We start from the raw sequence: 18,316 nt of genomic DNA, 5'->3' as shown, positions 1-18,316 counted from the left end.
GCCTGTTGGCTAACAGACCGGCGTAGTGCAGGGTCTTAACAGAGCTGGCCGAGATCATAGGCAGATGTCTTTGCTCTAAATTTCTTCTTGGATTTTAACTTGGTGGTATTTTATTTTATTTTTATTCATTTATTTTTTTTAACTTGGTGATCTTTTTATGGGAGTGCTGGGTCTCAGCCTGGATTCTGAAGGGTTGGTTTATCTCCCTGCATAGTTTCTATTCCAGATACTTTTTGGATTCTGTCTTGCAGGGATGTTAGAGGTGGAGGTCTAAGAGTCCTTACAGATGATCCAGCCCCACCCCAGGGTCACCCATTATTACAGACAGGTGGTGGCTTATCCAGGAGCCTGCAGAGGCCTGGGTCTGGCATTACCTATTGAGGTGACCCTGATGGCTGGCACCCAAAATTACAACTTCCTTGAATGTCTTTAACCTGTAGGTCATTACGTTTGAGAACTGCTGAGGTGCCAATAGACCTTACAACACTGTAGGTGCCTAAATATGCACCTATCAGATTGGGACATGGCTTAGAAGTTTGGCAGTCTGTACTCGTGATCAATGAGTTTGTATAAACATGTGTACTTATGGTTCTTATCTTTATCACAATCTTCATTAAATACTCCAAGGTTATCTTTTTTTGAGGGAACAGGGGAGATCAAAAGCTGGAGAGGTCCTGGATCGCAAAGACTTGAAGACTTTTCAAGACCAGAGGCTTGTGAGTAACCTTCTAGTTCACTTCTGCCTCCCCACCCACATGGTCCGTGCTGGCTGCCTGCTAACAAAAAGGGAAGTGTTAGTAATGATGGTGGAAATGGCAGAGGTGAAAGTGGTAGGTGTGGCAATATGGTAATTGGGCATAAATTGAGGTGGTGAGGTGTAGATGGAGGTGATGAGGTATAGATGGAGGTGATGAGGTATAGATGGAGGTGATGAGGTATAGATGGAGGTGGTGAGGTATAGATGGAGGTGGTGATGTATAGATGGAGGTGGTGAGGTGTAGATGGAGGTGATGAGGTATAGATGGAGGTGGTGAGGTATAGATGGAGGTGATGAGGTGGTGAGGTATAGATGGAGGTAGTGAGGTGTAGATGGAGGTGATGAGGTATAGATGGAGGTGGTGAGGTGTAGATGGAGGTGATGAGGTATAGATGGAGGTGATGAGGTATAGATGGAGGTGATGAAGTATAGATGGAGGTGGTGAGGTGTAGATGAAAGTGGTGAGATATAGAAGGAGGTGATGAGGTATAGATGGAGGTGGTGAGGTGTAGATGAGGTGGTGAAATATAGATGGAAGTGGTGAGGTGTAGGTGTAGGTGGTGAGGGGTAGATGGAGGTGGTAGAAGTATAGCTGGAGGTGGTGAGATGAAGATAGAAATGGTGGAGGCAGTGGTGGTGGTAGAGGAAGAGATGAGAAGACCTCTTAAATGATGGTGTAGGACAGTGATGGCGAACCTTTTGAGCTTGGCGTGTCAGCATTTTGAAAAACCCTAACTTATTCTGGTGCCGTGTCACATATAGAAATTTTTTGATATTGGCAACCATAGTAAAACAAAGACTTATATTTTTGATATTTATTTTATATATTTAAATGCCATTTAACAAAGAAAAATCAACCCAAAAAATGAGTTCGCATGTCACCTCTGACATGCGTGTCATAGGTTCACCATCACTGGTGTAGGAGATTCATGTGACCTGCTGCGAGTACATAAAAGTATAAAACGGTAAAGCCTCCACATTAGGAGTCTAGTGAACCTTATTCTGTCCCCAGAGCTGTGTGACCCTGGAGCAGAGCTCCCACTTAATAAATAGTGGCTCGCCCTGACTGGTTTGGCTCAGTGGATAGAGCGTCGGCCTGCGGACTGAAGGGTCCCAGGTTCGATTCCGGTCAAGGGCATATACGTTGGTTGCAGGCACATCCCCGGTGGGAGGTGTGCAGGAGGCAGCTGATCGATGTTTCTCTCTTATCGATGTTTCTAACTCTCTATACCTCTCCCTTCCTCTCTGTAAAAAATCAATAAAATATATTTTAAAAAATAAATAGTGGCTTGTCATGGGGAACTCCCCTCTCCCCAGGCACTTTCCCTTCCCTGCCGGGAGCCGGTCCATCCTTGCTGTTTCAAGGGACCTGGCATATATGGCATACAGTTCTTAATATGTTTGCTCACCTTCTTGGCGCTGTGTTTTAACCAAGGTCACCTCTCCGAGAAAGGTTAAATCCCCAGGTAGGGATTTTCCCCTGAAGTTAGGGAGGGAATAAAACCCCTCAACTAAGTGCCAGGCGGGTAATTAATCCCTTTAACTACGAACAATCATGCTTAAACTACATAATCTTTTCTCCCTGGAATGGAGATAAGAAACGCCCTAACCTTTGTAATAGAGATTGATAGGATTGAATCAACTGGTATAAATACAGTTGTAACAAGACAGACTCACTCAGAACTCAGAACACAGAACTCATGAGACAGAATTCAGAAGACAGAACACAGAACTCAGGAGACAGAATTCAGAAGACAGAACCTACACGGAGCCTAGAGACAGAAGAACTTCGCTGGCGAGAGCATGCCAGAGGATCCTGGAGAGGGACTGGCCTCGGAGCCTAGAGACAGAGCCTAGCGGGAGAACATGGCAAGGGATCCTGGACTGAACCTGACTACAGAGATTGGCAGGAGAACCTGACTGGAACCTGGACACTGAACCTGACTGGAGTACCTGGACAGAACCTCTCTGGAGAGCCTAAGCAGAACCTCTCTGGAGATCCAGACCAGAACTTGGCTGGAGATCCGGGCTAGAGATCCTGGCTAGGCTGCTGATCAACTGAACGCTGTCTCCGTGTCATTCCTTCTTCGCCGACTCCGTCCACACCTTTGGGAACCCCTGGACCCGCTGGGGTTGGACCCCGGCATCTGGCGCCCGAACAGGGACCCCTAGGTAAGCGCCCCGCACTCGGGACGGATCGGACTCCACCGTAGGAAGAAGGTGGATAGTCTTCGCCGACTCCGTCCACACCTTTGGGAACCCCTGGAACAGGATTCCCCTAGGTAAGCCCCCCTCCCCCATTGAGAACCCCCACACTCGGGACGGATCAGACTCCACCAGGGTGCTACAGACCCCCCTATAGAGGATAAGTAGGGTAAGAAGGTGGATAGTACAGAACTTAGATTGAGAAGATGTGCCATACTGAGTCCAAAGAAAGAAGACTCTGTATTGATTCTTAGATTGAGAAGATGTGCCATACTGAGTCCAAAGAAAGAAGACTCTGTATTGATCTTTAGATTAAGAAGATGTGCCATACTGAGTCTAAAGAAAAAAGACTCCGTATTGATCTTTTAACATATATGCTTGTTAGCAGAGGAATTAAGGTTACTCCCAGTCAGACAGAACATTTTATACAAGAAATACGTCCATGCTTTTCTGAGGAAGGAAAGGTGCCGGAAAGGTAAATGTAGAGGCATGGGAGAAGGTAGGCCCAAGGAGCCTTATCCTTAACCCCACTGCAGCCTTTCCACCCTGGGAAAGTGCAGGATTGGCAAGCTCTCCCTGGGGTGATAGATCAGGACTCAGGTAATAGCAGAAAGCGTCAATCCTACTCTTAAAATGGATACAAGAGAGCGTTTCAGGTTTTTCTTTTTAATGCTTGCTTTTAAAAAATAAAAAAGGGGGAATTTGCCGGGAGCCGGTCCATCCTTGCTGTTTCAAGGGACCTGGCATATATGGCATACGGTTCTTAATATGTTTGCTCACCTTCTTGGCGCTGTGTTTTAACCAAGGTCACCTCTCCGAGAAAGGTTAAATCCCCAGGTAGGGATTTTCCCCTGAAGTTAGGGAGGGAATAAAACCCCTCAACTAAGTGCCAGGCGGGTAATTAATCCCTTTAACTACGAACAATCATGCTTAAACTACATAATCTTTTCTCCCTGGAATGGAGATAAGAAACGCCCTAACCTTTGTAATAGAGATTGATAGGATTGAATCAACTGGTATAAATACAGTTGTAACAAGACAGACTCACTCAGAACTCAGAACACAGAACTCATGAGACAGAATTCAGAAGACAGAACACAGAACTCAGGAGACAGAATTCAGAAGACAGAACCTACACGGAGCCTAGAGACAGAAGAACTTCGCTGGCGAGAGCATGCCAGAGGATCCTGGAGAGGGACTGGCCTCGGAGCCTAGAGACAGAGCCTAGCGGGAGAACATGGCAAGGGATCCTGGACTGAACCTGACTACAGAGATTGGCAGGAGAACCTGACTGGAACCTGGACACTGAACCTGACTGGAGTACCTGTACAGAACCTGGCTGGAGACCCTGACAAGCGAACCCGGCTATGATGATCAACTGAACGCTATCTCTGTATCGTTCCTTCTTCGCCGACTCCGTCCACACCTTTGGGGACCCCTGGACCCGCTGGGGTTGGACCCCGGCACTTCCCTACTAAGTAGAAGCTTCTGTCCTTTCTGACGTCTTGAGAAAGGTACGCTCTACTCCAGGGGTGGGCAAACTTTTTGACTTGAGGGCCACAATGGGTTCTTAAACTGGACCGGAGGGCCGGAACAAAAGCATGGATGGAGTGTTTGTGTGAACTAATATAAATTCAAAGTAAACATCATTACATAAAAGGGTACGGTCTTTTTTTTTTTAGTTTTATTAATTTCAAATGGGCCGAATCCGGCCCGCGGGCCGTAGTTTGCCCATGGCTGCTCTACTCCCCTCTCAGGTGGAGGGTGAGTGGCTCGTGTGTTTGAGGAATCTGGGGGAATGCCATGGTCCTGTGCCATGACTCCTCCCTCTGAGAACCACCTGCCCCAGAGAAGGCCTGAGCTGCCCCCCTCACTCCTCTCTTTGCAGTAAACTTTCCAGGACCGGTTCTGACCCAGGTAGGGAGTCTTCTAGTGCTAAGTAGATCAGCTTGATTCTAGGGGGGAATTGGGAAGCTCGATTGTTATACATCCTAAACCAAATCCTCCCATCAGCTTCACGTGTTATAAAGCTATCTTGATTTCTAGCTGTCTGACTTCTGTATCTTATTTCTCATTTGATTTCAAGCATAAGGGAAAGATTGTGAGTAAATATCATCCCCAAATCCCAAAGCCGATGGATCAATCAAAGAACCTGCATGGAGTTGATGGGACTAAATCAGTGGTTGGCAAACTGCAGCTCACAAGCCACATGCAGCTCTTTGGCCCCTTGAGTGTGGTTCTTCCACAAAATACCACATGCGGGCACACATGTACAGTGCGATTGAAACTTCGTGGCCCATGCACAGAAGTTGGTATTTTGTGGAAGAGCCACACTCAAGGGGCCAAAGAGCCATGTGTGGATCGCGAGCTGCAGTTTGCCGACCACTGGACTAAATGGTATCTAGGTTTCCTTCAAGCGCTAACAGCCTGTGATTGTTTGAATCTGTGTCTCTGCAGCATGACAGACATTCATGGAGCTGGGGTGAAGGCTGAGACTCTTAGTGGACGACTTCCTAACTTCTGACTCTCTTCCTTCCTGCTTTTCAATCCAGTGAAGACCGTGAGTCTTCAAACATCGTCCTCTTCCCCCTCCATAGTCCCTCGTGGCTTCATGTACTGCCACCTCCGGGCTGGACCCCACTGTGCCGAGCCGGCACGGCCATGGGTGAACCTGAGAGGGGGTGGTGAAGGATTTAGAAAAGACAGACAAGAGAAAAAGGCCGAGGCTGGGTGAGACACTGCTCTCTGAGGGAGAGACAGCGCCACGGCCTGCAAGCCGAGTCTTTATTTTATAGCCAGTTTCCACGAGGCAAAGTGAGGGCGTGGTCACAACGTTCTCGTGGGTTTCCAGTGTACTCAGTTACATGCACCGGATCAAGCTTTGTTTACTTGCTGCACCTCCCCCAGCCCATATCACTCAGCCACGTGGGACCAGAGGTTCGGACCATAAGGTCAAGCTTACAACTATAGCCTTTGGCTGTAACTGTGCTGGGACTTGCACGTGGCTTTGCCACGAGAGGACCGTGCCCTCTCACTAGTCCCAGGCTTGAACCTGTCCAAACGCTGTAGCCGCTCCCCACACCCCTCCAGGCCCCCTCATTGATACCCATAACCTCGTGTTACTGCCTGTAAACCTCTTGGTCTAGAACAAGCCACTATTAACCTTCTCATCCTGCACGCAGCTATCTTTCATCTCTGGAGAAAGCCTGTCTTCACAGGGAGAGAATAGAGCCAATACAGAGTGGCAGAGGGGTGTGTGTGTGTGTGTGTGTGTGTGTCTGAGAGATGGTAGTATGGGAGAGAGTGAGACCTGGTCCCATGATGCCGATGACCAACTCCATCCCTGCCCGCCCCCCTGGTTTGGCTCCATGAGGGGAAGACTATTGAGAGAGGATCCCTTTTCTCTCCTCTCCCTCCCCTCTGGCCTCTTTCCACATTACTGCCAAGGAGACTGGTTCGCCAGCTGGCTTTAAGCACTAGGGTAAATGCTTGGGGCTTTCAGTCCTTCCTCGCACCAGAGTGGTCAGCTGAGACCCACGTGTTGGCTTAGGAGAAAGGAAAAAGATTGGACCCTATGGTTCTTAGTCAGAGGTGTTTTATATTCGGCCATATCTGGAGACACGTTTGGTTGTCACACTGAAAGGAGAGTTTACTTCCCTCTGTAAGGTAGAGGCGAGGGACGCTGCCAACATCCCACATGGCACAAGACACCTGCACAAGGAGTTAGCTGGACCCCAACTGGCAACAGTGCTGAGGCTGAGAAATCCTGGATTAGACTGTTCACCCCTCTCTGGTTCTAGGCTCTAGGCTCCCTCTAACCCAGGCCAGAAGCGCACTCCACATGGGTCACTTCAACCATGGGCTCTACAGGAGGGAGGAGGGGCAAAGAGCCTTGGTAATTTACAGCTTTTGACCTCTGTGCCTCCATTTCCTTTAGAGACCTGGCAGACAGGGGTGGCTACTCACAGGGACAGGTTTCCTTCCATGTCCTGGCCAAATGCCAGCTGAGCCCCACCTGGGTTTAACACATGGCAGGGTTTAGGCGGGATTGACCGGGGGCCCTGGCATGTGGTGGGGGGCAAGGTTCCCTGAAGAGACAGTGAGCTCGCTACCCGGGAGAGGCCTGCGAATTTCAGGCCCGGGTGTTGGTGGGCATGTGAGTTCACTGAGGGCCCCAGCAGGCTTATCTAGAATTTACCCACAAGACCCACTTCAGCATGTGTAATTTTTGGCTCTCGGATTGTTTGCGCCAAGCTTTGGCGGGTGGTACAAGACTAGCTGTCCCAGATTCTTGTCGACTTTAGCGGCTTTTGAACTGTATCCAGGGTTGAGGAGGGAACATACTGTGACGGTGTCAAGACCGCACAGGAGGGCAAAAAGAAAAAGATGAGATATATTATAGGGAAGCTGAGAAGGCCAAAGAGGCCAGGCTCAGATTACACCATGGACGGGTCCTCTCCATGCCCCATGTCACCTACCCCCTGGTCATGGCTGTGGCCTGTGGCCAGCCAGCAACAGCACAGACCTCGGCTCACTCTTCACCAGCCAAACCGCACATCCTGCTGTGCCTCTATCACAGCGGTTCTCAACCTGTGGGTCGCGACCCCTTTGGCGGTCCAACGACCCTTCCACAGGGGTCGCCTAAGACCATCCTGCATATCAGATATTTACATGACGATTCATAACAGTGGCAACATTACAGTTATGAAGTAGCAACGAAAATAATTTTATGGTTGGGTCACAACATGAGGAACTGTATTTAAAGGGCCAGAAGGTTGAGAACCATTGCTCTAACACCTCAAGCTCATTTCCACCTCAGGACCTTTGCACGTATTGCTTCCTCAACCTTGGGCATGTATTCAACTCTCTGATCAAATGCCAGCTACGCAAACAGGCCCTCCTGAACCAGCCTTCAAAATGCCTCTCCTAGCCCTAGCTGGTTTGGCTCAGTGGATATAGTGTCAGCCTTCGTACTGAGGGGTCCCGGGTTCGATTCCAGTCAAGGGCACATGCCCGGGTTGCAGGCTTGATCCCCAGTGGGGGGTGTGCAGGAGGCAGCCAATCAATGATTCTCTCTCATCATTGATGTTTCTATCTCTCTCTCCCTCTTTCTTCCTCTCTGAAATCAATAAAAATATTTAAAAATATATATCAAACAATTATTATTTTCAAAAACCAAAAAAAAAACAAAATGCCCCTCCTTAGTGCTTAACTCTGCTTTTGTCTAGATGGCATTTCTACTCAAAACCATATTATGTATTTATTTGTTTACTCATTTATTGTCTGTTCCTCTAATATTGCAGGGATTTTGTCCTGTTCACTGATGTATTCCTGGTACCTAGATAGAGACTCACAAATGGTTGTGTTCAAATACTGGCTCTAGCCCTAGCTGGTTTTGCTTAGTGGATAGAGCGTGGGCCTGCGGACCAAAGGGTCCCGGGTTCGATTCCGGTCAAGGGCACGTACTTGGTTGCAGGCTCCTCCCCTGGTCCTGGTCGGGGCTAATCAATGTTTCTCTCTGTCTTTTCCTCTCTCTTCCACTCTCCCTAAAAATCAATGGAAAAATATCCTCGGGTGAGGGGGGAAACAAAACAAAACACAAATACTGGCTCTATTAACTGTGGGATCTTGGATAAGTTCTCTCTCTCTCCTCTCTCTCTTCAATTTCTACCACTGAAAAAATGGTAATACTAATGATATCTACCTTGAATTGCTATGAGAACTACTAGCGCATATATATATATATATATAATCTTAGGTTAGTGTCAGGCCCCTGGGAAATAATTAGTATTAACTAGCAATATTATTGTAATTATGACACTCCCAGGAGGCTCACGGCACGTCTTTTGTGAGGAGGTGGGAGAGATATTCCTGGCAGTTTGCAGGAGTGGAGCCGTCATTGTTACTTCTCAGGGAACCAAGACTCCCCCGCAGGTCCAGAGCCAGGCGCCTTTCCTTCCCCTGCGCTGCTCTCTGCTGCCCTCTCGAGGCCTGGGGTGGAGGCTGGCAAAGGCGGACTGTTAAGGACTCGACAGGCGCTGTATTTCCCAGAGAAGAATGGGGCTTTACTACTGGATGGCAGACCCTTTACCTAAGCGGGCTGGCCCCCCAAGGCCGCAAGTTTGGCCTTTGACAAAGCTGCCGCTGGGGCAGACGTGTTGGGAATAACTGAGGTCTCAGAGGAACTGCAGGTACCTGGGAACTCATCCCTCAGACAGGCCCTGGGAGAGACCCAGCGCTAGCTCACTCCTCCCTACCCAGGCTATACTTCCCAGGCCCTGGGACCGTTCTCTGGCCACCCGTGCCTCATTTCTATCCGTGGGTATGTGATCGAAATTGTCAGCCTGAAATGAGAGGGCTGTGGGCCCTCTGGGGGTGATTCATTAATGAGAACCTGGAAACACCAACACTGAGGAAAAGATATAATGGGGGGGAAGCTATAAGAACAGTCATGGGGATAGGTAGGGAATGTAGCCAATAATATTGTAATAACTAGGTACTAGTATGGCGTCAGGTGGGTACTAGGCTTATTGGGGTGATCACTTTGTAAGTTATATAAATATCTCATCACTTTATTGTATACCTGAAACTAATATAATATTGTAGGCCAATTATAATTGAAAAACTTTTTTAATTAAAAAAAGAGATAATGTGGGAAATATTTTATTTTCAATAGTGACAAAATTCCTAAAACATATAGAAATAAATTTATCTAGAAATGCACATCTTATCTGAGGATATATGATAACATTTTGCTAAGAAACATAAAATAAGGTATATTCCTGGATGAGAAAACTGAATAGGGCAAATATGTTAAATATTCAGAACATTTTTATACATTTTAAATGCAATTTCAGTGACATTTGGGATGCAAATGACCAAAAATCATGATTAAAATATCAGCTTAGAATTTATTGAGCTTTTACTCTGTATCTCATAGGTTTATGATCAGGATAAGATGGCCTAATATACATAAAACATTAGAACAGTGCTCGGCGAGTGTAAGCACTCATTTACAGATGAGCTACGTGCCCTTGAACTGGGGACCCTTTGGCCCACAGGCAGACCCTCTATCCACTGAGCCAAACCAGCTAAGGTCTGAGTAAAGGAATCTTGACGGGCTCCTGTCCTCAAGGCTGTATACAACCATCCCAATGATGTACTTCAGAGATAATACATTAGCAGAAACACAGAGCCCCATTCTTCCGATAGGGACATAGATCTCAAGAAGCTCAAAAGCGAATGTTTCTACATTTGAGCCAAGGAAACCCAGGGCCAGTTGATTCTGGTTTGGGTAATGGTAACATTGGAGAACATACTGTCTCACCCATTTCCTGTGCCAACATCGCTCATGCTGATGTATCTCCTTTGTTGCCATGGCCACCATGGCTGGTCAAAGAGCAGGGCAGGGAAGGAGAAGATGTTTGTGTGTCTCCATTGCTAGGTCTAAGTGCTCCATTACTGCCTCTCTGGGAAGAGGCACTTGACTGGAAGGAGAGTAAGCGGGCACTCGGTCAAGCCACAGCCACTTAGAGCGCTGCCGTAGATGGGGACACAGGCTCTCCTTAGCTGGGGATGAGGGGGAGAAAAAGCACAGCTGGTGGGTCATCAGGGTACTCCTGCGAACATCCCCCAGATCATGAGCTCAAGGCTCAGTTCCAAGTCCCCCGGTGACCGCTTAGAGCAGCGGTTCTCAACCTGTGGGTCGCGACCCTTTCACAGGGGTTGCCTAAGACCATCCTGTGTATCAGATATTTACATTATGATTCATAACAGTAGCAAAATCACAGTTATGAAGTAGCAACGAAAATAATTTTATGGTTGGGGGTCACACCATGAGGAACTGTATTTAAAGGGCCAGAAGGTTGAGAACCACTGGCCTAGAGGGAGGGTGGAACACCCTGCCTTGGGGACAGAGGGCTCTGTATTCCTAAGCCAGAATTCCATGAAGGGCTGGGTGACCCTTTTCTTGGAAAGCTAACCGATCTCCAGGTTCCCGACACGCAAGAACTGCACAGCCTGTTACATCCAGGGAGACGGATGTGGCCTGGTTCCGGGCCCCTCGGGCATCCCTTTCCTCTCTTTCCCTAAAGAGCCCGAGAAGCAGTGAAAGGACGCCAGCTTAGCTGAAGTGGGGATTTTTACACTAGTCCATGCCTGCTGGGCTCTTAGGAGCCTCCGGGAAGATGCCCTCAATAACCGGATTGAATTGGAAGAAGGGTGAAGTAGGCACAGGACCAACCACTGTGAAAAGCATGGACTGAAGAGAGGTGGTCGGACCTCCGTGCGGAGAATATAACCAGGCATAGGTCTCAGCCCCCCACTGCAGGTCTGACGTTGCACCGACGTGCAGGCATGGACACGCTCCCCCCTCCGAAGGTGGGGACAGAGGAGCATAGAAAGCGACACTGCTACAGGACAACCCGGCCACTGTCCGACGTCCTTTCCTATGTAGGAATAGCCATAGCTTCATTTAAACAGATTGTCCCTTATCTTTGCTCTCTAAATCGAGCACAGGCCTTTGGCAAAAAGCGATCAAATTCTCACCTGACCCTCAGTGGGATGGGGAATATTCTCTGTATTTGGTTCATTCACTCACATCCCAGACCAGCACCCACAAATCCGTAACTCAATAATTAAAATCCACTCTACTCACCAGTGCAGTGGCCCGCTGCTCCTGGGCCCTGAGTCCAATTCCTTTGGGGTGGGCCTTGCGGATGGAATCCACCCACCTCTCCTTTTTCCTACCTCTGCAATTAACATGGCCCCTCCTCTATTGCCTCACCAGCCATTTTAGAACCAGGTCTTTGTCTATTCATAGACACTGTAAAAGTAACATTGGTCTTATGCTTTTTAATCTAATTTCAGTGTCTTCCATGATCCTCATTGGTTTATCTAATCAGCATGTCCTAGGGAGGTTTATTACGGGCCCCATTCGCTCGTCCAATCACCATGGAGCCAGCGAGGGCAATTCCCTGGATAGAAGGGGTTCCTCTGAAATAGACAGCTCTCAAGAAAAATGTCAGACGGTTTGCCTCCTCGCTCCATGGGCCTGAACCTTCCAAGTCCCACCTCCACTCTAGCTCTTCCAACCCCAAATCCTGATTCTTCAGAGAATGATACAGACTAGGACAATCAAGAAGTCATTTGTACAAACCAAACCCTGAAAGAGAAACATTATGGGTGGTTTTCCTAAGTTTTATGCAGATTTTGGCCTCATTTTTATTAATTCCTCTTCAGTAAGTAGGAGAGATCTGACGAGGAGGACGAAGTGGGCAATGGGACGTTTGGAGGGAGGCAAGAAGGAAGAGACAGTGAGTGGGAAGTCGGTGGGGGAGGTGGAGAGGAGCATTCTGGGAAGTCTCCAGCAGTGAGGCAAATCCAGGTGCCAGGTGCTGGGCGTGGTACTACACACGCCCTCCCTCATGTAACTCTCTCAACTGTCCTGTGGAAAGACAATTTCATCCCCAACCTTGCAGACATGAGGCTCAGAGAATAATACTTGTCCGTGGGCTCCTAGACATACGAGAAAGAGCAGGGGCTGGAAGCTCCCTTAAAAAATGAACTCTGCCTCCCTCTTCCTCAGGCCCTTCTGTGGATTCTGAGTGTCTTCAGGCCCGTATCTTGTGGTTTACTTTCCCTTCCAGGTAGGAAACTCTTCTTCTGGTTTAAAGTCCTCACTTTCTTCCAGAGAAGGTAAAGTTTTCCCTCGGTGAAGAAGCCGCCCCTTGGGCCTAGGGCCACCTACAGCAGACGAGTGGAAAGCTGTTTCGGAGGCCATGGCTGAACTATCACAGTCACCCTACATCCTAGTTTCTCTCATTAATCCATGGGATCAAAGACTGGTGAGACTAGGCGACCAACTCATCCCAGTTTCCCTGAGGCTGCCCTTGGCCCTTTCATTTTTTACAAAGGAGTATCAAGACGGGTTTTAAGTAATGGATCTTGGATTTTGTTCACTGGGGCTTTGGAAAACAAAGTTTGATTTCACAACCTGGTAGGCAAGTTGTGTTTACTCCTCGCGTTCACGAAGTTCAGTCTCACCTTCGGTCCTTGCTCAATTGTTTGAGGTCCTGGCTGCCTGCCAGGATGACCAGTCCTGGCTGACCTTCCCCACTAGAGACAAAAGTGTTGCTTCTTGCAAAACAGGCCTGGCTTTCACTTTTCATGAAAACCTGACAAGCCATTAGTGCTGCTGAAGGGCCCAGCCAAGGGTCTTTCTAAACCAGGTGGTGCCCTTGGCTGCCAAGTACGTAGGCGACCTCGAACTCCACAGGAGGGTCTGCCATAGCTCAGCTCCCTTGTCCTATAGGAAGTGTCAAGATCTGATGGCCTAAGCATCGAGAGAGAGTGAAAACTCATTGCTCTACTTCCCTGAGAAAGGCAAGGAACATGGGGCCATTAGTAATCATATAGTTTTCAAAGCACATTAAATCAGCTAAGCTAACTATTTCAACATAGGCCCATCATTCCAATTGTTCTGACATTTTCCAGAAAGTTCTTTTTCATTGTTAGGAAATAAAAACCTAGAAATACCTGTATGCCAACCCATCAAGAGAACAACTGCTATCTCACCCAATATTGTACCTGCAGCCACCCCAGTTGTTTTGACCTTCCTACTTCAATGGCTGACTGCAACAATGGAAGGCTAGACCTCATCCAGACGGTGACCTTGATGGCCAGCCCCACTGGGCCAGGTAGGAGTCAGCCACTCCTGCAAGTTCCCAGGTGATGCTAATGCTGTTTGGACAGGGGACTACACTTTGAGAATCACTGCTCTACATCTAACAATGCAGAGGAAATGCAAGAGGCAGAGGAAACTATTAACACCATGAGGATGCACTAAAACAAAATTCAGACTCCGAGGTACAGATCATTCCTTATAATTTATAAGGGGAAAAAAGCAAGAAAGAAAAACCAGAGATTAAGGACTTAATAGGCACAGAGAGCACGGCCAAGATGGCAGAGCACAGCCTCGTCTTGCACGTGGAGCTGGATGCCCACATTTACCAGATGCTGCCGTGGCCTCCGGCAGCAGATACAGGCTGGAATTTGGCCCAGTCTGCTCAGACTGGTCATGGCCAAGTCACTTTAATAGGGAAGAGTGCCTATGTCAACTCGAGGATGAAATATCACGTGAGCTCTTTGCTCAGGCACAGTGGACTATCCCGGCGCTGCTGAGGAGACAGTGACAGGTTCTAGCTTCTACTGTGTGATCTGGCTCCCGGATTGACAGTGGGCATAGTGCTTTCACTGGCACTCCCTTCATATGCCAGGACAATGCCTTTGACGTTAACATCTTTTGCAGAATCATTTTAAGTGAGTAAAACAGGTATCTGAGATGTCCAAAGGATCTGAAACCAAATATGGCTATGGAAAACCACTCTGACTTCCTGTAGCATAGGATATACAAATTACATGTATTTAGCTATATTGTATTCAATTATTGTTGCACTTAGCTTAAAATAAGGATTGCCATTGTATTTAAAGGAATCAATGAATGTTACTATTTGTGAAACCGAATATTTTGTGTGTGCTTATAAACATTACCTATAAATCAGCACTTGGGAAATTTTTACTTTCTTAACCTATTAATACCAGGAATTAAATATGAAAAATTAAATAGAAAAAAAAATGACGCTTGGGGCACAAATCTTTGAGAGGTTGGAACCCCTACGCCTCAGCGTTTATAAGTCCAGGATTTTGACAGGGATAGGAATGGAGAAAGTCGTCTTTCCTGGCCAGTGTTCCATACTCTCCTTCACCATATCCAGTGCTGAGTACAGCTCCATCACCCTCCCATGTGTCCATGTCTCTTCCTATGAAAAGGTGTGCCAGTGGCTCCTCCTCCATTTTCTGTTGGCTAAAATAGCACAGCATCTTGCCAGGCCAGTGTTGCTGAGTGGTTAGCATTGACCTATGAATCAGTTTTGATTCCCAGTCAGGGCACACACCTGGGTTGTGGGCTTGATCCCCGGTAGAGGGCCGTGCAGGAGGCAGCCGACCAATGATTCTCTCATTATTGATGTTTCTGTCTCCCTCTCTGAAATCAATACAAATATATTTTAAGAAAAAAAGGAAAGTGCAACATCTTTGGATGAGTTGGAGTTACAGTTTCAGCTATTTGGCAGGTTCCCCAAAGGGAAGGCTTTGATACCCATCACCTAGAAGAGCATCTCAAAAGCAGAGTATTCTCCATCACTGTCTCTTCCCACTGCCCAGCCTTTTCACATACAATTCTTCTCAGCGGGTGGGCACCATCTAGTTGGTTCAATAATGGGCAACTTGAGGCAGAGAGAGGATAGAACTTCTTCCTGTGGCACCTATTCGGAGGCTTTGTTGAAATCTAATCCCCAAGGTGAGGGTACTTGAAGACGGGACCCATGGTAGGTAATTAAGTCATGAGTGTGGGGACTCCGTGAATGGGATTAGTGCCCTCAGAAGAGGCAGAGAGCTAGTGGACTCTTTCTGCTTTGTGAGGAAGTGAGAAGTCAGCTGCCTGTAACCAAAAAAGCACCCTCTCCAGAGCCGGACCGTGCCGTGTTGACACCCTGACATCAGACTTCCAGCCTCCAGAACCGTGAGAACTAAAATTTTGTTGATAAGCCACATGGTTTACAGTATTTTGTTATGGCAGCCCAAGCTAGGACAGATGCTTACACTTTGAACGAATGGAATCCTTGTAGTTTCAAAATACAGGGTGTCCCCCCAAAATGTATACACACTTTAACAGCTGATAGTTCAATTCTGAAAATGAAAAGTATTTTAATAAACACTGCCTTTATAATTATTCAAAGTGTGTGTACACCTTGTTTTGGGGACACCCTATATTCTGTCCTTGACTTCCATCTTTTATCTCCTCCTAACTTGGGGTCCATTTTATTTTTTATTGTACTCCCCCTCCAGCAGCTCCATTCTTGCCGTGCCATGGCAGGGCATCTTTAATAGAAAACACCAAGGAAAATATCTATTCTCACCAGTGACTAAGTCCTGGGACACTGTTCTCCGTCTTCTCCATGTTGTGTTCTTTGTATCCTCGGGATGATAATATAGAATATATTCGAAGTGCTGACACACTGCAAACGAAGTTAAGACGTATACATCTAAAGCATATGTTGTATTGATGCAATAATGGTCATCTAGAATATGGGACTCAAGAGACAACTATTTGTAGTATATTGTCTTTCTCTTGAACTTTACCCAAATGCACATACTGCAAAACAAACATTTATGAGGCAAACAGGGAAAGCTGGACACTGGTTATGTGACAAATTACTTTTCAGGTAGTTGTCTTTTTCTAAGAGTGTTATCTTTTAGTACTAAAATACTTCAGAATGAAATGATGTCTGAGATTCGCTTCAAAATAATTGGGGGGGGGTGATTGAAAAAGGGGGTATAGGTAAAAAAAAAAAAAAAAGATCTGTCTTGAAATGATAAATATGGGCACAGGGAGATTCATAACACTCTACTTCCTTCATTTATATGTTCAAGTTTCCCATAATAAAAAGTAACAAAACTCAGGGCGACACATTTATTCTGACTCCAGGTCTCACCCCAAACTCCCCAGCTCTGGAGAGGAACGGAGGCCAACACCAGGCCCCCTGCCCTGAACACCCCGGCAGTCGTGCTGTCTGTCCCTGGAGCAGCGCTGCCTGGTTCAGCTGGCATGCGGTAGGGATGGAGGAAGGCTGGGTGAATGACATGCTTCTCAACATGCACAGAGGAGAGGGCAGAATAGAGCACGACACCCCGGGAGGCAGGAGGGGCTGCTCGCTCTCACCCCGTGTCCCTGGGTGCCCCAATACTGAGCAGGGGCCGCCAAGTCTCCTGTGCTGTGAGGCTTCCTTGGGTGGAACACCTGTGCTTCTGATTCACTTTCTCCCAGGCTGGGCCGGACGGAATTGGCCTGGGCCTCGCAGCTCCTGGGATTAGCTGCAGGCTCCTGCTCCCCACAGTGGGAGCTTGACACAGGTACAGTAAAAACGGTCAAGCAGCCCTAACCGGTTTGGCTCAGTGGATAGAGCGTCGGCCTACAAACTGAAGGGTCCCAGGTTCGATTCCGGTCAAGGGCATGTACCTTGGTTGTGGGCACACCCCCAGTGGGGGGTGTGCAGGAGGCAGCTCATCAATGTTTCTCTCTCATTGATGTTTCTGACTCTCTATCCCTCTCCCTTCCTCTCTGTAAAAAGTCAATAAAATATATTTAAAAAAAAAAAAAAAAGGTCAAACAGGTGAATTCAAGTTGGTTTGGGGGCAGGGGAAATGCCACAAACCTCCGGCTCTCCCTCAAACCTGGCCTGTTAACAGGAGGAAACAAACAGAGCCTGGATGGCAGAAAATAAGATGGTAACCACCCCTGGAAACCAGCCAAACACTGGGGTACCAATGACTGCCTATCTTTTGGGACCCAAAAGCTGGCTATGTCGTGTGTATATGCTGGGAACGTGGCTGCATGTATTTCACTTCGTTTTCATTTGTTCCGTATCAGCACGCCCCCCCCCGGGGTCCTTTTTTATTGTGCCTGTGTCAAGCTTACTAGCTCTTTTCATCTTCCCCCGACAGTTACCTGAGGAAGGTGCTATTCATCAGCCTCATGACAGATACAGAAGCAGGTCTGGAGGTTAACTTGCCCCAGTTCACAGCTGTAGGTGGAAGAGCCCTATCTTATGTCACAACTGCCTTCCTCAATGTTGGGGAAGAGGATGCTGGCCCTAGAAATTGGCCTGAGAAGCCCAAAAAGAGGGATTCCTAGGGGACAAAATTGAGACAGCTCATACCCTGCCACTGCCCACTGCCCACTGCCCACTGCCAGCCAGTCTACTTGTCACAACTGGCAGCTCTGGGTTTGGATGGAAGGAGCCTGTTACCATGTGTGTTCCATCCTCAGTACACAGAGGCCTCTTGCCCCACCATCACGTTTCCAGAAATCCCCCGGGCCCATGAACAGCCCCCATTATCATCCATGGACAGTGAGCTTGCGCCAGCTGCCATCCCCTGCTTGCCCGACCTCCCTGGCTGAATGTTGGACACAGTAACACACGTGTGCTGTTCTCTCCGTCTCCACCACGACCCAGTTTCTGCTCCTGTGTCCACTAAGACTGCTCTAGCTGCTCACCAGGTCCTCAGATGCCACTTTCCAGAGCTCAGCTCACTTGATCTCTTAGCTGCGTAAGAGGCTGCCGATGACCTCTCCTTCCTGGCCCCGCAACACTTCCTCTGCGGGCCTCTGCCCTAAGTGGGCGTGGGCTCTTTAACGCTCAGGGCTGCACAGGGCTCTGCATGTGTGTACACACACACACACGCACACACACACACACACACACACACACACACACACACGGCCCTGCACACTCT

This window comes from Myotis daubentonii, chromosome 12 (assembly GCF_963259705.1).
Source record: "Myotis daubentonii chromosome 12, mMyoDau2.1, whole genome shotgun sequence".
In the NCBI taxonomy this organism is placed as follows: Eukaryota; Metazoa; Chordata; class Mammalia; order Chiroptera; family Vespertilionidae; genus Myotis; species Myotis daubentonii.
This window is presented reverse-complemented; position numbering follows the sequence as displayed.